The sequence below is a fragment of the Artibeus jamaicensis genome, unplaced genomic scaffold, assembly GCF_021234435.1.
Source record: "Artibeus jamaicensis isolate MK-2021 breed Jamaican fruit bat unplaced genomic scaffold, CSHL_Jam_final scaffold_833, whole genome shotgun sequence".
NCBI lineage: Eukaryota > Metazoa > Chordata > Mammalia > Chiroptera > Phyllostomidae > Artibeus > Artibeus jamaicensis.
The window spans coordinates 21,501,379-21,520,406 of NW_026522056.1; the positions used below are offsets into that span (position 1 = coordinate 21,501,379).

The following is a 19,028-nucleotide window of genomic DNA, read 5'->3' on the forward strand; positions in this document are numbered from 1 at the left end:
TGAAACCCTTTGGGCTCCGCTTTCTTTTTATTCTTTTTCTACTTTATATCTCCCTTGTTTCCAAAAATGACTCCAGGCATAATAACAAAGATACAACCTCAGGAGACCTTTACGGTAGGGATGAAAGGTGAAAAGTGAAGGACTTTAAGAAGGGAGAAAACCAGAGCGCTAAAGCCAGGATAAGAATAACTGCTTCAGCCCTGGCTGGTGTAGCTCGGTGGATTGAGCGCGAGCCTGCGAACCAGAGTATCGCGGTTTGATTCCCAGTCAGGGCACATACCTGGGTTGCAGGCTAGTTCCCAGCAGGGGACACATGAGAGGCAACCATACATTGATATTTCTCTCCCTCTCTCCTTCCCTTCCCCTCTAAAGATAAATAAATAAAAATATTTAAAAAAAAAGAATAACTGCTTCATTTGAGCCTGGGATTCGGACTGAACGTTGCTGCGGAGACAGAGCATCGGCTGGCAACCACCCCACCTACCAGCTCTGCTTCTGCCACAGTTGGCCGGGCCAATCTGCTCCGGCAAGGAGTCTTGGAGTAAAGCAGAGAAAAGCCCACGATGTCAGCTTTGCTGTCTAATTATTTTTAATCATTAAGTCATTCTAGTTCTAGATGTTTGTGTTAGGTCCCTTTTAGAGCCTATGACCAAAAATCTGTGTAGCAAGAAAATCTGGGTAGAAAAAAAAGTCAAAAAGTCTTCTTTCTCTACTAAAATCTGACATACCCTATTGAATGAAGGAATTAGAAAGGCTTGAAAAACAAGGAGGTGGTCTAAAGGGCAGTTTGAAAGACCAGAAAGAAGCAAGTCACAGCCAACGGTAAATACCAGCACAGCCACACAAAGCGGCCCCACCCCTCTCTAGCAGAATGGTTCCTGGAAACAAGAGAGACCAGAGAAAAAGAACAGGAAAAATGTCCTGCCCTCATCACACCAACCCCACATGCTCTGGGGAGGCTATTTGTTTTGGGTTCAACCACAGCAGTTTGATAAGAAAAGAATCTGACCATAATGGTGAGCAAGGTAAATAATTAACCACTTTACTTGACAAACAGCAGTACTATAATCTGAGAAGTCAGGTTTTGGCCTCAAAATAAGAAGCGCTGGCCCCAGCAAGCCTCCATCCTGAGAAGGTTTTCTTTACCCTTGGACAGCAGCTTCTTGCCTTCTTGGACCCCCCTTCCAAGTTGTTGGACCCCCCCTTCTTAAGTTGTTGGACCAGGTTGTACTCGTTGTACTTGGATTATCAGGAGGAGGCCTTTGCTTACACACTGACTCGTTCTTCAGTATTGATGATGAAATTTGTTCAGTGGCTTCCTCCCAGCACTGTGTTCTGTTTGCAGACTCAAAATCAGTCATTGGTGATTCATAGAGCTAGTTGTTCAAGCCAAAATGTGTTTTCCCAGCTCCTAGCCCCTCGGATGTGCTCTGGATTCCCTGTCTCTGTGATCATCCTGGCAGGTTTGTTAATCAGGAAACTTCCACTAGTCCCATGGCTCATTCTGCAAACTGTGGTCTCAGTGTGCCCAGGCAGCCAACCAGAATGCAAATTTTCCCTTTTTCGAAGCTCCTTTCAACTTGCTACATCTAGGTTAATCATAGTGATCAGGGAAATGGAAATAAGGGGGGAAATGTGGAGAAGTGATTAACTGAATGCAATTTGACCTAAAAATTTGCCAGTATAAATGCATAATCAAATGGTGTGCAATTAAAATTGCACCTCTTACAATTATATCACGAACTAGTTGGAACCCTTGGGAAAATCATAGGAGAAACTACTAAATTAAAAGCTATAGCACGCACGAGTACGAGTTATACCTCCTATCCCCTTCTTAGTCCAATTCAGCAAAGTCATTTCACCCGAAGACTTAAATCTAAAAGTCAAATGATTTACTTTGATCTATTTAGCAATACATCTTTGGTACCACTCAAGAAGTTGAGTGCAAACATGAGAAAGTATATATTGTACAGAGAAGATGGATGGAATTAATAATCCATGAAAAAATATCTGTGACTTCATGAAATAGTTTTATCATAGATGTTTTATTCCAGTGCCTAAGTATAGGGTAGGTGTTAAGATTTCATAAATAATGAGTGTGTGACAGAAATCAGGAGCCAAATCTAAGTGGGTAAGTGGGATGTTTGATCTGCTTCCTCTGATTTTTCAAAGTCATCTCCTGGTTTGTGTGTCTGTGTGTCTGTGTGTCTAGTGGAGGCAATCGTTGGAGTAATGATTACTTTCTTTTTTCTGCTTATGAACCACAAGCATTTACTTCTCAGTTCTGGAGACTGGGGAAGCCCAGGTCAAGGTGCTGGTAAACTCGGTCTCATGGGCACCCACTTCTGGTGACCAGAAGGCAATCATTTCACTGTGTCCTTACCTGGGGGAGGCAGCTCTGTGGGGCCCCTTTTATAAAGGCACTAATCCCATTCAGAAGAGACCCACCCTCAGGACCTAGTCACCCCCCAAAGACCCTACCTGCTAATACAGCCACATTGGGGGTTAATATTCAACATTCGAATGGGGGAGGGGCACAACCATTCAGACCACAGCACTACCTAAGACAGAGAAGACACTATGCAAGATGGATGCAGCAGACATAAGCAACCTGCAGATAGGAAACCCTGTTCCAAAAGCAATGGATTTACACCAGGCACACACGCATATTTCTCAGACCCTCATTCCCACTTCAGCAGCCTTTATCAGCCTCTGCTGCAGCCTCCCACCTACCCGCAGGTTGTCCAACGCCCTGAGCACATCACAAAACTCGATTTGGGTTCCCCTGCAGCTACAGATATCACAGCCCTTTGATTCAGGCAGCCCTCAGTGATGAGCTCAGGGTTGGTTGGAAATGTATGAAGGGAAAAGTACTGTCGCAATTTTGGCTATGCAGATGGCAATGCCAAAAATGAGCAAGCCAAATTTTCTCTCAGCAAAGCTTAATTTGAAGAAGAATATTTCCGACTCGGCTACACATGAACATGTGAAAATGGCTCCTGTGGATTTACATTTTACACTAAGCACATCCGTGTGGGCTCTAAAATGCCCATCCTCTTGGACTAGTTTTCTCTCATCTACTTAATGCTAATTGCATGAGAAAAACCACATCCAATTCCTAATCTGAATCAAGGGAAATAAGGTCCGTGCTATAAGCCAGGATGCAACTTCACTCTGCTAGTTTTGTAAATAAAGCTCATGATTGCAGCAGCTATAAAGAGGGAAAACAGGAAATGTAATGTAGAGAGCCTGCTTCCGTGAAAAATACTGTAAGTTGAATTTGATAACATTTGGTGGCATTTGACTATTCCAGTCATAGCCAAATGATGGTATAACAAGTGATATGAAACAGAATGTGTCCCTGCCTAGTGGACTCTAAAACAATCAACTTCCCTCCAGTGTGACACAACCATTTCACAGTCATCTTTCTCCCATTTGTTCTTTCCCTCCCTAAGTTTTCCATGTTGCTCTGCTCATGTGCACATGTGTGTGTGCATACATGTGCACATGCACCTTAACAGTACTCAGACATCCTGCAACAGAACAGAACCCACCAAGTTCTCAATAGTTGCAATGAGAGACAAAATTAAGTTTGACTTAGATCTTCGGCAGAATCCTACACTAGCTTTCAAAAAAGGCCAGCTGCATTAGTGCAAGAATAAGAGACAAGTGGCTTTACACTGAGCTTTATTTAGCAACTGTATCACAACACAGAGGGTAGAGTCTAGTATGTGAATGTTTGGCCCAGTGAATGGAGGCACAGCAGCCAGAATGGAGATGATTGTCCCATTCTTCTTTGCAGGAGGAAGAGAATACTTGGAGTAATCTTCACAGTATAAGAGGGAAAAGAAGCTATTCAAAGGATAGGTTTTTAAAATGTTACAAATTGGGGACAAGTTTGGGAACTAAGCACACTCAGTGGAAAAAGGCTATGTGCACAACGCATGTGGAGGAAAGGTGACTCCTGGTCTGTTGTCCCAAAGCACAGCGACGGTACCGATGGTAGGAACTGGGAAAGCAGACTCCGCTCACACAAGGAGACGTCCTTGACAAGGAGAAGTGCTCGGGACCATAGCAACCCCTCATCGCTAGAGCTGGCCCATCCAGTAAAGGCTGGTTAGTGGGAATGGGGATTTCTAAGGAGAGCCCGACCACAGGCAGCATTTACATTAACTCACCTGCAAAGCCCTCTCTTGCCTTGAGAATCTATCATCCAATGAAAGAAATAGAGCCTGAAAGGCAGTCACTGTGTAGACAAGGAATATTTGACTTGGAATTGATGACTAGGCTACTGTGTCTGCCTCCCGGGCTCCACAGGATCCCATCTTGCCATGCCTTAGACGCACCAAGGTCCCATGCCTTCCTAACATGCTCTTGAGGTTCGGCTATAATTCGGGGCTGAACTCCTATTGGATTAGCTCTATCACACTTTTCTTGGTTGTATTATAGAGAAGAAATGAAATGAGTGTGCCCCTTCTGAAAGCCATTTCAAGCCCCACGTGATGGTGGGGGTGGTCTTACATCTCCCCTCAGGACCAAGGTGCTCACCCAGCCGTCCCTGTACTGCTAAAGGCTCTCAGCTGAGTCTCCCCCCAAGTGCATTGTCACCCACAGTTCCACCCCTTCCACGGAGGTAGCCTTCACGCAGAGAGTGAGTGCAGCGGTACAAAGGTCCTGTCTTCCTTTGGGAGAACTTGAAAGTGTTATTATCTCAGAACCAGAGCTTCCTGCATCCTCCTTACTAGAGTTCACCTCTCTTTGTCCAGTTTTCCCCGTCCCACTCTGGTACAGGTATTGCAACTGAGGGCACTTCCCAGTGAGCCTGCTCAGTGAGTCCTCTTCCTATCATGTTTCAAGAGAACCAACCCCAGACCACAGTGATCGTGATGATGATTACAGTGATGATGGCGGGGCGGGGCGGGGGGGTGGTGGCAGTGAAGAAGGAAAACAAACTGCGTTTCAATTGCATTGTTCTTGATATTCACAAGTAAAAAAATTCATGTGACCTTCATAATAACTTATGTGTGGGAAGGGGCTCAAGTCATTTCCAATCCACAAATCAGGGAGCTGAGAAACATGAAGTCAGTGATTTGCTCATGATGACACAATTAGGGATAAATTTTGCGGTAAATCTTGCTTCATGGTTCTCATTTTAATGTCATGTCACATAACTGTAGTGCAAGGCACTTCACAGAGCTCAGAAAAATATTTCTCAGATAAATTAGTGTGATTTTATTGGTTCTTTATCCCTCTTTTCCCCCTACTGCTGATTCTGCAAACCAGGGGCAGGGAGGAATGGTATGTTATAGGTCCCAATTTTGCAAAATAACCATAATTTCAAATGGTCTGAGTACTCTGTCAATAAATTGGCTTATACTCACCAGCTGGCATGACCAACTTTTTTTGTTTGGAAAATAGGACTTGTGTACAAACAATCTAGAGGGCAAAAAAAAGAAAATTTTCAAAAATATATACTCAAGAAAGATTTCCTTGACACGCTGACACACTGCTGTGGATTTTAGTTCGCCATGGACTAGGGTAACCTGAATAACAGGTATTCCTGGTCAAGGTGCGCACACACCTTAGCTTGGTGAGTGTACCCGATGGGTCACTCTAGCATAAAAAATATTTTCACCGAGTCCTGGAAGTAAAGAAAAGCTTTAGAGAACCTTTTCTCCCAGTTCTGAAGAGCATATGAGCTCCAAGAAACATTTGTGATTATGTAAATGCGTTGATGTGGCCAATGGGGTTTAAAAGAATTTGGATCCACTTTGATGAGGTATCACTGACAAAAATCTTACTGACCAAAAACTTTGCTCCCTTCTTTAATTTTGCTGGAATCAAGTTCTTGTTTGGCTTGTTAGCCAAGAGACGTAATACTTTCAAGTTCAGCTTGTTCAATTAACTGCAGGAAGACACCCTGAGGTGGCCTGGGTTGCCTCCCTGTGTAGGACTTTTAGGTGAAGATATTCCATAGCAGAGAGAGGAAATCTGGAATGAGCTAGGCCATTGCAACTGAGAGAAAAATCAAGACCATTATCCCTCCTCAGTGACTTGAACCCACTGGAAAGAACGGCTGGAAGCAGCAAATGTTTCATTCATTTCAGGGGCCACTTGGCAGCTGGAGTGTCAAGCAATAGCTGTTGCTTGTACAATAATCTAGCGTCTAAATTGTGAGAATGTTTTCTCCCTTTCACAGGCCTATGAAAAATGCAATACTTTATTCTCTGATGCAGAAACCAGAATAGATCAATCAAAATGATTTATCCAAGAGAAGTGGCAAACACACAAAAAACACCAACTATAAAACATTGGAAACGACACCATTCTTTCACTAAGCTGATCCAAAAAGAGACAACCGTAGTCTCCACATTTGCAGGCTATTCATTAAAACAGTGCTCAAATATGAAATCTAGTACAGCAGAAAGCTCCTGTGAACCTCTGACCTTGGCAGTGAGCCTAATTTCTCATCCGTAAAATAGAAATAATCCCTACTCCTCAGGTCTCGTATGATTTCATATTTATGAAACTTGCAGTATTGTGCCTGGCACATGGTGATCTGCTAAATAAATCACATTCACTATTCTTACACTGTGCTTTGAATTCTTAAGTGATTTTTCAATACAGGAAAAAAAACAGAACAAAATGAACAAATTAAAAAAAGATGTTCTTCACGTGCCAAGGATTTCGGGCGCTCCTTCAAACTGCAGCCGTGCTGCAGATTACTGGTGATCCGAGGCTGTTAACATGCTCAATCTATAACCAGAGGACAGTGTCGGCCTTGGGGCTCTCAATGAAGAGACAACGCCTGCCCACTCAGAGACACAGTGAATGCACACGGTTCCTCTCGAAACCCATGGCTGAGAGAACATGGATGCCCAGTGATCCGGCTCAGAAGTGGGGCCTGGACCCCAGACTGTCTCCTGCCCGTATGGAGAGAGGACACAGTCTGACCTAAGAGTGTAGGTTTAGAGAATGTTGCTTTGGAAGAGTCTTCTGGAGAAAGCAATCCATCTGGAGTTGAGTTGGTAGGATCTTTTCAATATATCAGATATAGCCCTTATTGTCGTTGTCGTTGATTCAACTCCGTGACAGAAGAGTTGGTATAAACCCAGCTGAGGAAGCTTCTGTTAATTCAGTAGTGAATGGGGGGTGCATCCAGGTAAACATTCTTCTTGATACTGTTCACCAGTTTCCTGGAAACTGGCTCCTTCGTGAATTCAGTTGAGTTGCCCATGCTTTAGTTCTTTGCAGCCCCAACTCCGGACAGAGAGCAACCAGTGTTTGCTCAAAAACAATGAGAACTGTAATAGCATAACTGCTGTGGGTGAATTGTGTCCTCAGAAAGATACGCCGAAGTCCTAAGGCCGAGGAACTGATGTGACTTTATTTGAAAATAAGGCCTTCGTAGGTGGAATCAGGTTAAAATGAGGTCATCGTAGATCAGGGTGGGCTCTCATCCAGGGCCTTATAAGAAAAAAGAAATGTGACACAGTCACACAGAGGGAAGGTGGCCCTGTGCAGGCAAAGGCTGAGATCGGAACGATGCTCCACGAGCCCAGGGGCACCAGGAATTTCCAGCAACCGCCTGAAGCCGGACAAGGCGGGGAAGGGGCCTCCCCTGGAGCCTCCAGAGAGAGCTCGGCTCCGCCAACACCCTGACCTGGGACTTCCAGCCTCCAGAGCTCCGAGGCCATGTATTTCTGTCGCTTAAAGCCACCCAATATGTGGGGTACTCTGTTATGGCATCCCTGGGAAATTAACACACTAACTCTTTCAGTGTAATTAAAAAAAAAGTGGGGCCCGTGAAGATCAAGCAAATTGACCAAGATCAACCAACTGGTAAGATTGCTCCCTACCTAATATATGGTACAGGCTCTAGACTGTTCAATTTAAGGTTATTTCTCATGAATTGCTAGACACATTTTTGAGGTCCAATCTGCCGACTTCTCTACTTGGCATTTATATCAAACCACAGACAAAACAGTCTGACTCATTCATTTAAAAATCTAATCCATAAATATATGACCCCAAAAAAGATCAAAGAAAAAATTGCACATGCCTGTATTCATTATGTTTTTCTCTTCTCTTACTACAATTTACATTAACACTTTTTCAGTCACATGTGAATTGAAAAAAATCTCACAAAACAGGTCTGCACCTTCTCACCAAAATCACCTTTATACTCATCAAAGCTTCCCCTGGAAAACATATCAGTAAAACTCAAATCTTTCTTTGATTTTTCATGAAGTCAGTTTACTATTGCTATCTTTAATAACTGTTTTCTAATAGAAAATACATCAGTTCATTGAAGAATGTGCACTTAGGCAAAAGGAAACTCCGACCTAACCCAACACTCATTACGAGATGGGGGGACACCTCCTGTGAAGCCCGACCGCCTGCCCTCCACGACTGTACATATCCAACATTTTACTCACAAAAACGGAACTTGCTGCCACACAGTGTTCTGGGTTTAGTGTTGTTGCTGTTTATTTAAACTAATATGGACCTCTTTTATGCCACAGATGGGAAAATTCTAGGTTACATAGTCAAATAGGATCTTTACTCCTGGCCTTCTCAGGGTTTTCAAAATGCTCAAGGGCACTGAGAAACTCTAAGAAAGGGGCATGCTTTGCAGGGTTTTCACATATTTGTATTTCATATGCATATATTCATATCATATATATATATAGTGCCCTTTTTGAATAGCCATTCATCAAGCACACCTTAGAAAACATCACGCTACAGAATTACTTCCACCCACTGAGTGTGTTCCACAGTGTGGAGCTGCCATAACCAATTTAAGCAGGTCCCATTCTAGACACCAAGCAATCGTGATCTTTAATGTACTCCTTGGATACTTTGTAAAACCCCCGCTGGATTTCCGAAAGGGAATATGGTCCTTCAGTGCTTCTAAGGAGTCCACTTTCCTCAGTTTCGCATCCCAGGAAATGACCTTTGTCCTGCACACCCACTGAAACTCTCCAAATGAAGAAAATACCGAAAACAGAAGCAGGACAACGAACCTGGAAGCCCAGGCCGGTTGGAATGGAGCAGAGCCCGGGCCTCTATTTTTACCACTTATCTAAGTGATGCTGACACACGCCAAACTTCAAAGACAACTTGATAGTTGGTGATGCTGGGCGGGACCTGGTGGGGGGGGGAGGGCCGTCATGAATGCCAATGGACCGGGTCAAAAGGTCATTCAGAAGAGCTGAACACTGGACATGAAGACTTTTAGGACTATCTTAACTATTTTCACATCTTTTCCTTTCTTCCTTTTTTTTTCTATGCACAGATTAACAGATAATGAAATTCAAATATAAATACACTTAAAAGAGCTCTTCCAGCAAATGATAAAACTTCCACCAGCACATTGTGTTACAGTTTCTTTGGCAAGTTTCTTTTTTCTAATGGAACATAAAATATTGGTACATCTTATGATTTACAAGTAGTTCATTTTGTTGTTCTCTCTTTGGCCCCTAATATACATGAACAAGATGTTTGACAAATGTTTGATAATCATGAGTGATAAAAGCAATCAAAGCCTACAGCCCTATGAAAATACATTATCATTCAAATTGATGTGTCCCAGAGCTTTTTTCCTAAAATACAAATATGGTCACATCTTTGTTTTCTTGAAAACCCTCTGGTGGCTTCCCAGTTTCTGAAAGATGAAGTTCAAGGTCCTTATTTAACATGTGGAATAAGGCATTTCACAATCAGTCACACATCTACCTTTTTTTATTGATTTCCTGTCACAGCTGTCCTAGCTTCTGCCTCAGCTACGTTCAGCTCCTTGGGTTCCCCAAATTTTCAACTTGCTTCTCTGTCTCTATGCAGAAATCCTGTCCCCACTTTCCAGGACTGGTGACCCCCTCCTCATCTTTCTGCCCCAGTGTAGAAAACCCAGGGACTTTTCTCGCATTGCTCCCTGGGTAGAAATGCACTAAACAGCAAGTTACATTGTAACGTAACTGCTTCCTCACTTGTATTGTCCCCCACCCCAAATGTGAGCTGTAGTGTCGTCACCTGACACCGGATGAGGCTCTTGGCAGGTTGTACAGTTTAAAGGAATGTTTGTTGGACTGAATTGAGGGAGGGCCATGGAATAAGATAGAATTTAACGGCGGCTTCCCCAGCCTGTTCATTCACTCATCTGCTCATTCACCAGATCGGGATCTGCATACCAGATGCTGTGCTGAGCCATGCGATTGGGTAAAATGACACAGAAATGATTCCTGCTCTCCAGCAGGACACACAGAGCTTAAGTGAACACATGCACACCCACCCAGTGTCTGTAGCATCCGTATCTGGGCAGCCTTGGCCCTCTCGGTCAGTAATGTCACTTTCAAAGTCCCACTGTGGCAGCCTGGAAGAAAAAGGTGACTCATTCCTGAAATGGCCACTCTGACATGAATCATCACTGATGACACTTGGCTGACATCTGGCAGAGGCAGCTCATCCCTACCCACTGTTATTCTCCATTTCTTCCTCAATAAGAGAAAGCAGAATTACCTGGGGCTAGCGTGTGCCCGACTGAAAGATGGCGTGTTCGAGCCTTGCTTATAGTGGGAATGGGCAATGGGATCTCAGTAGAAGTACTGTTTCCAAGAGGCCCACACATAGTGTTATGTGTCAGTTTTGTCTCAGTTAAAATCAAGAGACCAACTGAAGTGGAAAATGTGCCCTTTGCCCTTCTTCTCTTCCTCTTGCCTGGAACATGGTCATGATGGCTGGCGTACAAGTAGCCATTCTGTACCATGAGGATGCCTTGAGAATGGAAGCTATCTTTTAAAGATGGCAAAGCAAAGAGAAGGAGCTGCAATCCTGATGTCCATGGGGCCAGTTTTCTACTTCCAGACTCCTTGTCTCTCACTTCTTAAAGTGAGCAGAGAATGAACCCCTGTGAGCACAGTGATCCGGGTCTCATTGGATGGGCAGCCCATCCTAGTCCTAGGAAACAGGTACTGGGATAAGATCATTTCTCGCATCTTACCAAAATGGAACAATAACTTGAGTTTTTAAATAATTGTTGACTTTAGAACTTTTCCACATATATCTTCTGTGATCCTCATATAAAGACTGTTAGAAAATGAGGATACATTCACTTCACCCAATTCATTTAAGAAAATACAGTTAAGCCTCGTCATACTCCTTAGACCTGGCTCGTGTTCTTCCCTGGTTACTAGGCTTCTTTCTCTATCTTTCCCTCACCAGGTCTTCCACGTCCTCCCAGAGGCAGCGTAGGTACTGTCTCTCAGAAGCGATTACATTATCCATCCTCGTCCCTATAGTAAAGTTGCTTGTGAAATGACTTTTTTTCTTGCTTATTTAAACCCACAAGGACCATTTATGAAGCTAGTCATCCTTCCTTCCATGTAGAAAATATCCAAAAGTACATTCTCCCTGGTTATCAGTTCAAGGTAACTAGCCTGGAGGAAAAGTTAGAGTTACTTTTGAAAGCATAGGAAATCAATTCTGGCTTCAACAGACTTGGTAAAATAACTACCATTCTGGAGTATTATCCTGGCCTGATAGAATGGAACTCCCACCCAGGATTCCACTGGGTATGTAATTTGCTTTCCTTAGCTGTGCATGCTTTCACGGGTAGGTCTTTAACTGGGCAGCTACTATTTCCAGTGTATTTTTATTACTGGTTTTTGGTTTTTCGGCCATTTTCCTCACTTGGTATCAGGCCATTGGATTCTAAGTCTTATACCAAATGCTATCTTATCTAGGGCTTATTACATTATTTGTTCCTTCTATTGAATAAGTCTCACTGAACAATTACACCGGAAGTGTCTCTAACAGGAAAAGGCTGACCCCTGTAATTCTTCTGTCTCTGAGCTTTGCGCATTAGGCTGCCAAGGACTTTGGCTTTTGCCTCTCCAGCGTCTGCAGAGGCTGCCAAGTTTCACCTTGTGCCCCATAATTCCTTTCAGTGGCTCAGGCGAAACCAGCAGCACTTGTTTGAAAATGCTCCTTGCCAGGCGCTGTTTGCCAAGGCTGCCGTGTTCCGTTACTAATTCAACAACAGGGTAAGGGTGGAGCCCGAGGCCTCTCTGTACAGCCGGGAGCTTGTGCGCCTGCGCGCACCTGGACTCCCACTTTCCATAGGAAACAATGGTGAGTGGGAAAGGTCACTTGAGAGACATTCTGTTCATTTGGTCGGAGCGCCTGAAAACAAAGCGCAGCTCCTCCTAGGAGGCCTCCTAGGCAGCCTCCTTCCTCTTTCCAGGTTGCTTTTTAAGCTTATCGTCATGTGGTATAAACAATCCAGTTCCTTGCAAACAAGTGCAACTTTTTCCACATTACTGGTGGAATCTCTCACACTGTGTGGGCTCAATACAAGCCACATGTACTTTCTTGAAACAGAGGGCGAGCAAGATGGGTTTGTGTTTGGGGTTACTAGGGTTAGGGGGGGCGCAGTGCCAGGGGCAGCTTGCTCGCAGGTTAGTTTTTGGTTGTTGTTCTTGGCGATCGCACAGTTGTGCCCCACCTGGTACTGACACATATCAATGCGCATTTTCAGATAAAGTTGTTCTTGTAAGCTGCTGCAATTGTAGGCATTTGCAAGCCCAGAGCTTGATAAACCTGAAGTATTTGAAACAATGTTGTTATTATTAGCCAGTCAAGACCAAGATCTGGGGTTAGGCCTGGCCAAATCTTGTTCCTGCACCGCCTGCCACGTTCCTCCTAGTTCCTGATCCAGGAGGAATACACAACTTCTACTGGGTTCCACTAACTACTGATGGGATTTTCTCCTGTGGTGTGCAGACGGTATTTTGGTGTTAACAGATTTCACTTTATATTCAGTTTTTAAAAATAAGTGTATGCTGCTGATAGTTATATTCCTACCCTTTGACCTCTGGTAAGGGTTTGTTCTGTCATCATTTTCTCATTTTTAATTCATTCGGTCACTGGATTTCCAGAATAACTTCACTCTGCTGGGTTTGTTTTGTTTTCCGGTACCTCTGATTTCTCAAGGTCATTCTGGATACTTCTCAAGGTCACACTTCCTCAGAAGATATGAAGGCATTTGATTAATTGCCTGTGGGTCACTCTGCATCCTGGTGTATATTTCTGAGAGGACTGAATCTTAGAAATAAAATCTAATTTGCTTTACTGAGATACTCCAGTTCTCTTTCTAATCCTGTCCAAGGCAGCTGCCCCTCTTCCCACCCTGGTCCCATTTAACAGCAAATCATTCTTGTCATTGCTAACATAACTAATTGTTATAGATTTAAGAACAGCCTTTGGTGTATTCTATTTGTTAGGAATTAGAGAATTCAGTCTAATCTTTATAACAGTCTGTGCTACCCCACTAAGCACACCATGCTCAAATTCTATCCTCTAAGTTGAACAAAGAGCTTCTTTGTTTTACCAGGGGCCGGATGCCTGTGTAGCTTGTCACCCGGCTATGGAGGCTGTGGGGAAAGCTGTGACTGCAGGAGAGTGAGCTTCAGTCAACAAGGATCTTGTTGAAGTTTTACAACCATGGAGGAACTAGATCGAGAAGGAGTTCAACGTGGGGCCCCAGGGATAATGACTGCGTATCAGGGCACAGGGAAGCAGTTAACACACCGAAGTAACTCACTTCTTCCAGGAAAGTGCAAACCGTTTCCAGTCCTCTCTACCAAAGTAGTGTCTGAATACTATTAGAAAGAATAACAATAATAATCACCTTCATTCATTCATACCTTATCAGCTTTCATTTTAACTTTGATAAATAGCGAGGCTCTCATCAAGTAATCTTATCATGAACCTGTTTTTGTTCTGAACACTGTATTTCATTTTCATTTTATTTTCTTTTTAATTTTTCATCTTGAAAACACAAAAAAATCAAACCTACAGAAAAGTGGAAAGAATAGTGAAATAAACTGAAATACCTTTCACTGAAGGTTCACAGATGTTAGTCATTTGCCACATGTGTGCCAGCCTTCAGTAGATAGTCAGATATAGATACAGGTAGGTCTATTGTTATAAAAGCGAAACTATACCACACACACACACAAAGACATACACAATACAAATATATTACTATGCATCCTTCTTCTGCTGAGCCATTGACACTTTCAACAGGTTTCCTGAAACAAGGACACAGTTTTAACACCACAATGTAATGACCACATTGTGGAAATGTTAAATGCAAACAATACCATTATCTAACATAGAGTCCTTATTCAAATTCACCAATTAGCTCCATGATGTACTTTCTGGCATCTTCTTCCTGAGCCAGCATCCAACCCAGGATCACACATCGAATTCAGTCTGAGGTCTCCTTTCATCAGTACCAGCCCCTCGGTCTTCCTCTCTCTTTCGTGCTATTTACTATCTTAAACATGAAAGTAATATTTGTCTTGCAAGTCACATTTGCTAACAGGATATTTTGGGATGTGATATGCATGTGATATGCATATAACAGGATGTGATATGCATGACCTTAGGTTTCGTTTAGAAAATCTTACTTCATATGATGGTGTTAGTCTATCTTCTGAATGGTGGTATTCACTCACATTCTGTATGATAAAAATCAAAAACAATTAGCAGTGTGAATTATTGTTTTCTCTGTACATGTCAATGGATCTTTTATTAACTTTTAATCATGTAACAAATTTAAGTGTGATTTTCATAACAATTTTGAAAACTTTTCATGGCCATGTTGTTTAAATTCCCCACTAAGACAAGCATCTCAACAGAGAAAACAGGCAAAGAGCCATGAACAGGAAATTTATAGGAGCGACAACCCAAAGACCATTGCACATGAAGAAATGTTCGATTTCTTCAGTAATTAGAGAAATGCAAATTAAGACAACACCAAGCTATTACTTTGCACCTGTTGTATTGGGGGGGCATGAAAAGCAATTCGATGGCAGAAATCCCCACCTCGGCTGACTGGACCAAGGACAGGGACCTGACGCAGGGCGGTCCAGGGACAACGCTGCTGGCACTTTGTGAGGTTTCTCATCCAACCCAGAAAGGTGAACTGGAAAACCATATTTGTTTCTTGGGAATCTATAAATAGCAATTTAAAAAAAACTAACAAGTTAGGAAGGAGAAGACACTTGATCTTAGCCAAAAGGCCAAGAAGCACAGGAGGGAGAATCCGGGTCAGAGACATGAGGAAGGGCAGACGGCAGCAGGATGACATGCAGAGGGGCTGGGGTGGGCGAGGAAGCCCCAGGGCATGGAAAGAGCGGACCCCCTCACTGCATGAAATGGAACCATCAATACAGGTGGCACAGGGGACACTGTGGGAGCACAGCACTTCATCCCATTTCCCGCCAGCTCCCCCCTTCCTAGTCCCGGATAGGCTGGGTGTCTTCTAGTTCCATATTTTGGGGTGTAGGGGAGAACGGCAGTTGGGGCTGTAGAGAAAAGAAAGCGGCCTTCAAAAATCCCAAAGGGAAATGACTTCAAAGATTCTTATACCCAGCCAAACAATCAAGTACGAGGGTAGACGTTCTCAGGCACAAAGGAGACAAAAAGCCAGCAGCACACAAAAAATGAACTAATGATGGGTCTTGATAAACCTGCCAACATTTAATCAAGAAGACTTAAAAGTCTTTGAAGTTATAATATCAAAAAACGCATGATATTGAAGAAGCGACTTAAAACACAGACTTCACACTATCCAATCATTTGGCACCTGTTCAGACAGGGTTTTAGGTCCTCATTCAAAATGGATTGAGAAATCAGACTACTCCAGGCAAGCAAGACAAATGGACACGGACCAGGTTGGCATTCAGGGAGCTGACAGAGCAGCGTGGAGTCAGACATGAAAGGAAAACTGCTAATATGCCCACGGGGTGAGCAGCGCTGCCACAGGACAGGCAGATCCCAGGTAAAGCGGAAGCACAGAGGAGGCCACTGCAGCCTCCGCCCGCCCGAGGGTGCCCTTAGTGAGGTGGTTGCTTTGAGCACAGTGTTGAAAGATACATATACTCTATCCCTCGCTTCCCATGTTACAGCAGTGCTGAATTACATCCCCATCCTTGCTCCCTTGCCTTGCAGATATTCCTTCTGGCAAAAAGCTTCCCTGCCAGACCCCATCCACCCAGCACCTTTTACCTCCATTGCAGCCTGGCTCCTACCTTATATGATTTCACTCATAGGTGGAATCTAATGGACAAACCGAGCTAACAAGCAAAACAGAGACAGACCCATAGATAGAGAGCAGGCTGACGGCTCTGTAGCAGGGTTACAGGGTGGAGGGATGGAGCACGAAAGACAAAGGACTCGTGGACATGGACAACAGTGTAGTGACTGCGGGGAGGAGGGGAGGGTAAGGGTGGGGGTGGAAGAGGATATAAGGGGGATACATGGTAATGAAAAAATACAATAAAAATAAATAAATTATGAGGAAAAGGATAGACTATGAGGCTGAAGGCAGGGGCAAGCTCAAGTGTAGCAAACTCAGAAGAACTCAAGGGAAGGTGACTTAAATGACAACAGGCAAGCAGTCTTGAAACGGTATAAAGTGGAGAGGAAGGTCCACAGAGGAAAGGCACAGGCGGGCACTCTCTTCAGCAGGTGTGCTGAGTCTGAACCAGCCTGAATCTACTAAACGGGATTCCAATTGGAGAGGGAAGGAAAATGGAATGCCCAGACCTGGGCCCACGGGATTCTTCTGCATACTCAAGTTGGGAAATTGCTACCAAGGGCAGGAGCGCTACCACAGGGAGGGAAATGCAGAACTTAACAAAAATGCTCCGTCAGTGACTCCTAGCAAATGAAGCATCTATGTGGACAAGTTCAAAGTGCTAACACAATTATTTCAAACAGGTTGCTAGAAACGAAAATAAACCAGAGGGTGTCTTGGGAACACATCAAAGAGAATATGGCTAGTGACACACAGTGGTAGAGAAAAAGACTGGGGAACATTTAAGCAGCTAGCGGTGTTAAACACGGGAAAGCCCCTGAATTGGTGGAAGTCTCCGGAAGGGTGGGATGTGGTCCATCTTACAGAGCAGTTAAAACTATTCCTGCCTGGGAGGTAATGTTTCAAGCAAAGGATTTTTAATTTGGCTTGGATTTTTAAAAGTATTTTTAAATTACAAATAAATGATAACGGAGTTAAAGAATCATTTTGTGCAATAGAAGACAATAGGCATTTTTTAAATTCTGCTTTTCATCATGTGATGCAAAGTGCATTAAAATAATTACATCAATGGAATCCATAGGTAACATCTATTAACATAGTCTATCTGCTTTGATTGTTATATGGGCCGCATAAAACGAGTCAGTGCTTTGCTACAGTAAGTGGCTGCAGGATTACCATTTAAAAAACATAAAGTAAAACTGCCCGTGTTTGTCACTCTCGGTGAGGCTTATCCTAGGACCTGAAGGCAGCACCTGTTTTGACAATGGTACCCATTAGTGTCTCTACAGTGATTTGCATATTATTAGCCTGGAGGCACCGCATCTATCTACTGAGCAGGGCTTCCCTTTCTGAGATTCACATGTAGCCCTGGCTCCTACAATGTAAGTTCCTCTTAAAAGCAGCCAACTCAGAGAGCACTTGTACTACCGGTGAAATATTCAGAAAGAGAACAGAAGCTCCCCTCCTAAAGAAAAAAAAATGATGAGTTTGATGAAAAGAAATGAACAAGCCGTGTCCGTGCGCTGCACATGACCAGCCATGCCTGCTGTCTAGGCCGGCTGTTGGCTGTTGCTATGACTACGCAAAGCCGGTGGAACCCAATGGGCTGTCTGCAGCAGCCCCGAGAGGACCAGCCATTTTACTTATGGAAAACAGTATGGCATATTCTGCTGGGCGTTAGTTGCCCTGCCAGAGGCATTTTTTAAATCTCTATTCAGAGCAGAGAGGGGCGATGGGCATGTTAGTATACAATGATCAGAGCCGAGCACGCCCGGCAGGCTGGGGACGGCTGTCCCCAGGAGCTGATTTGAGAAACTGGAATGCAGCGAGATAATGCTGCATATCTGCTATCAGGCAGCAGAAAAGGGTTTTGTCTTGGGAAGGCAAGCCTTCGCTGCAACGTTATCTCCGCAGCTCTCTAGCTGCTTAGGCTGAAAACTAGTGACCCGCGAGGAGGGTGTCAGTGTCTGGGAACACACACAGGGGTGCTGCTGTGCGCGGCTGCTGCCTGACAGCCGCAGGGCTGGAGAAGCAGGTGTGTGTGTGTGTGTGTGTGTGTGTGTGTGTGTGTGTGTGTGCATGCGCGCGCGCCGCTGGGCACTGGACTGGAACCCAGGCGGACGCACTCAGGTTTACCTGCTTCCTGTTCACAGATTGTTGGCTCAGAGAGCATCTGCCCGCACGCTGAGGCCGCGGAGGAGAAGGAGGCCCCTGGGTGCCACTGGACTGACCGAGGTAAGCTTTTCTGCCTTTCTTAAAGCACAGCAGAATCAATAACTCGGGGCGAAACTTAACCTCAACCATTTATACACCTCGTGTTATCCGATTCACCAAGTACACATGTATACACACACACACACACACACACACACAGACTTCCACAAATTAGTGTCCGAGGCACAGTCTTGCTTCAGGGAGTTTAGGTCCTAGAAATCCTATGATAAAACAAGCAAACAAAAAAACATCACTGACGTGCCTTGGGGGCTTGGATAAGTATTGATCATTTTAACAAACCAGTAATGGCTTGTCATTCTGGATAGTCTTCACAGCCAGCCACGTTTCTCTCCCACAAACAATGGATTCTTTTATAAACTACATGCTGTGCAATATTGAAAGAATTATGCGGAAAATCAGAGGCTTGAAAACTGTGAAGCATTTCTGTTTAAGCCTCAGCATTGATGTAGTTAACTCTCAACACACCTATATAGACCTTTAACTTAAGGAATTCCGTTCCGTTTGTAGATAATAATAGCCGGTGTGTTTTGCACTTTCTTCTTCTGAACTGCGAGGCTCGGTGTGCTGTGCAATTTGGTTGGGGGCAGTGGTCCAGCAAACAGTGTAGGTGCTCACGCGTCCCTCCCAAGGATCGGCACGCCAGGCTGGCCCAGAGCACAACACCCCCATTGTGTGCCCCTGCTGGGAA

The 19,028-nt window shown here is 44.1% G+C and overlaps 1 protein-coding gene across 20 annotated transcripts in view; it reads left to right on the forward strand.

The window, feature by feature from the left end:
• Window positions 1-19,028, forward strand: part of SORBS2 (sorbin and SH3 domain containing 2) — a 224,829-nt gene that overhangs the window by 22,709 nt on the left and 183,092 nt on the right. For 10 of the 20 annotated variants that reach the window (XM_053659832.1, XM_053659838.1, XM_053659831.1 and 7 more), the window contains exons 1-2: window positions 17,756-18,140; window positions 18,259-18,340. The gene's annotated coding sequence lies outside the window, so the exon portion shown is untranslated. Of the gene's footprint in view, window positions 1-17,752; window positions 18,141-18,258; window positions 18,341-19,028 lie in introns of those variants that run through there. The other 10 variants (XM_053659834.1, XM_053659844.1, XM_053659843.1 and 7 more) reach the window with 8 other exon arrangements.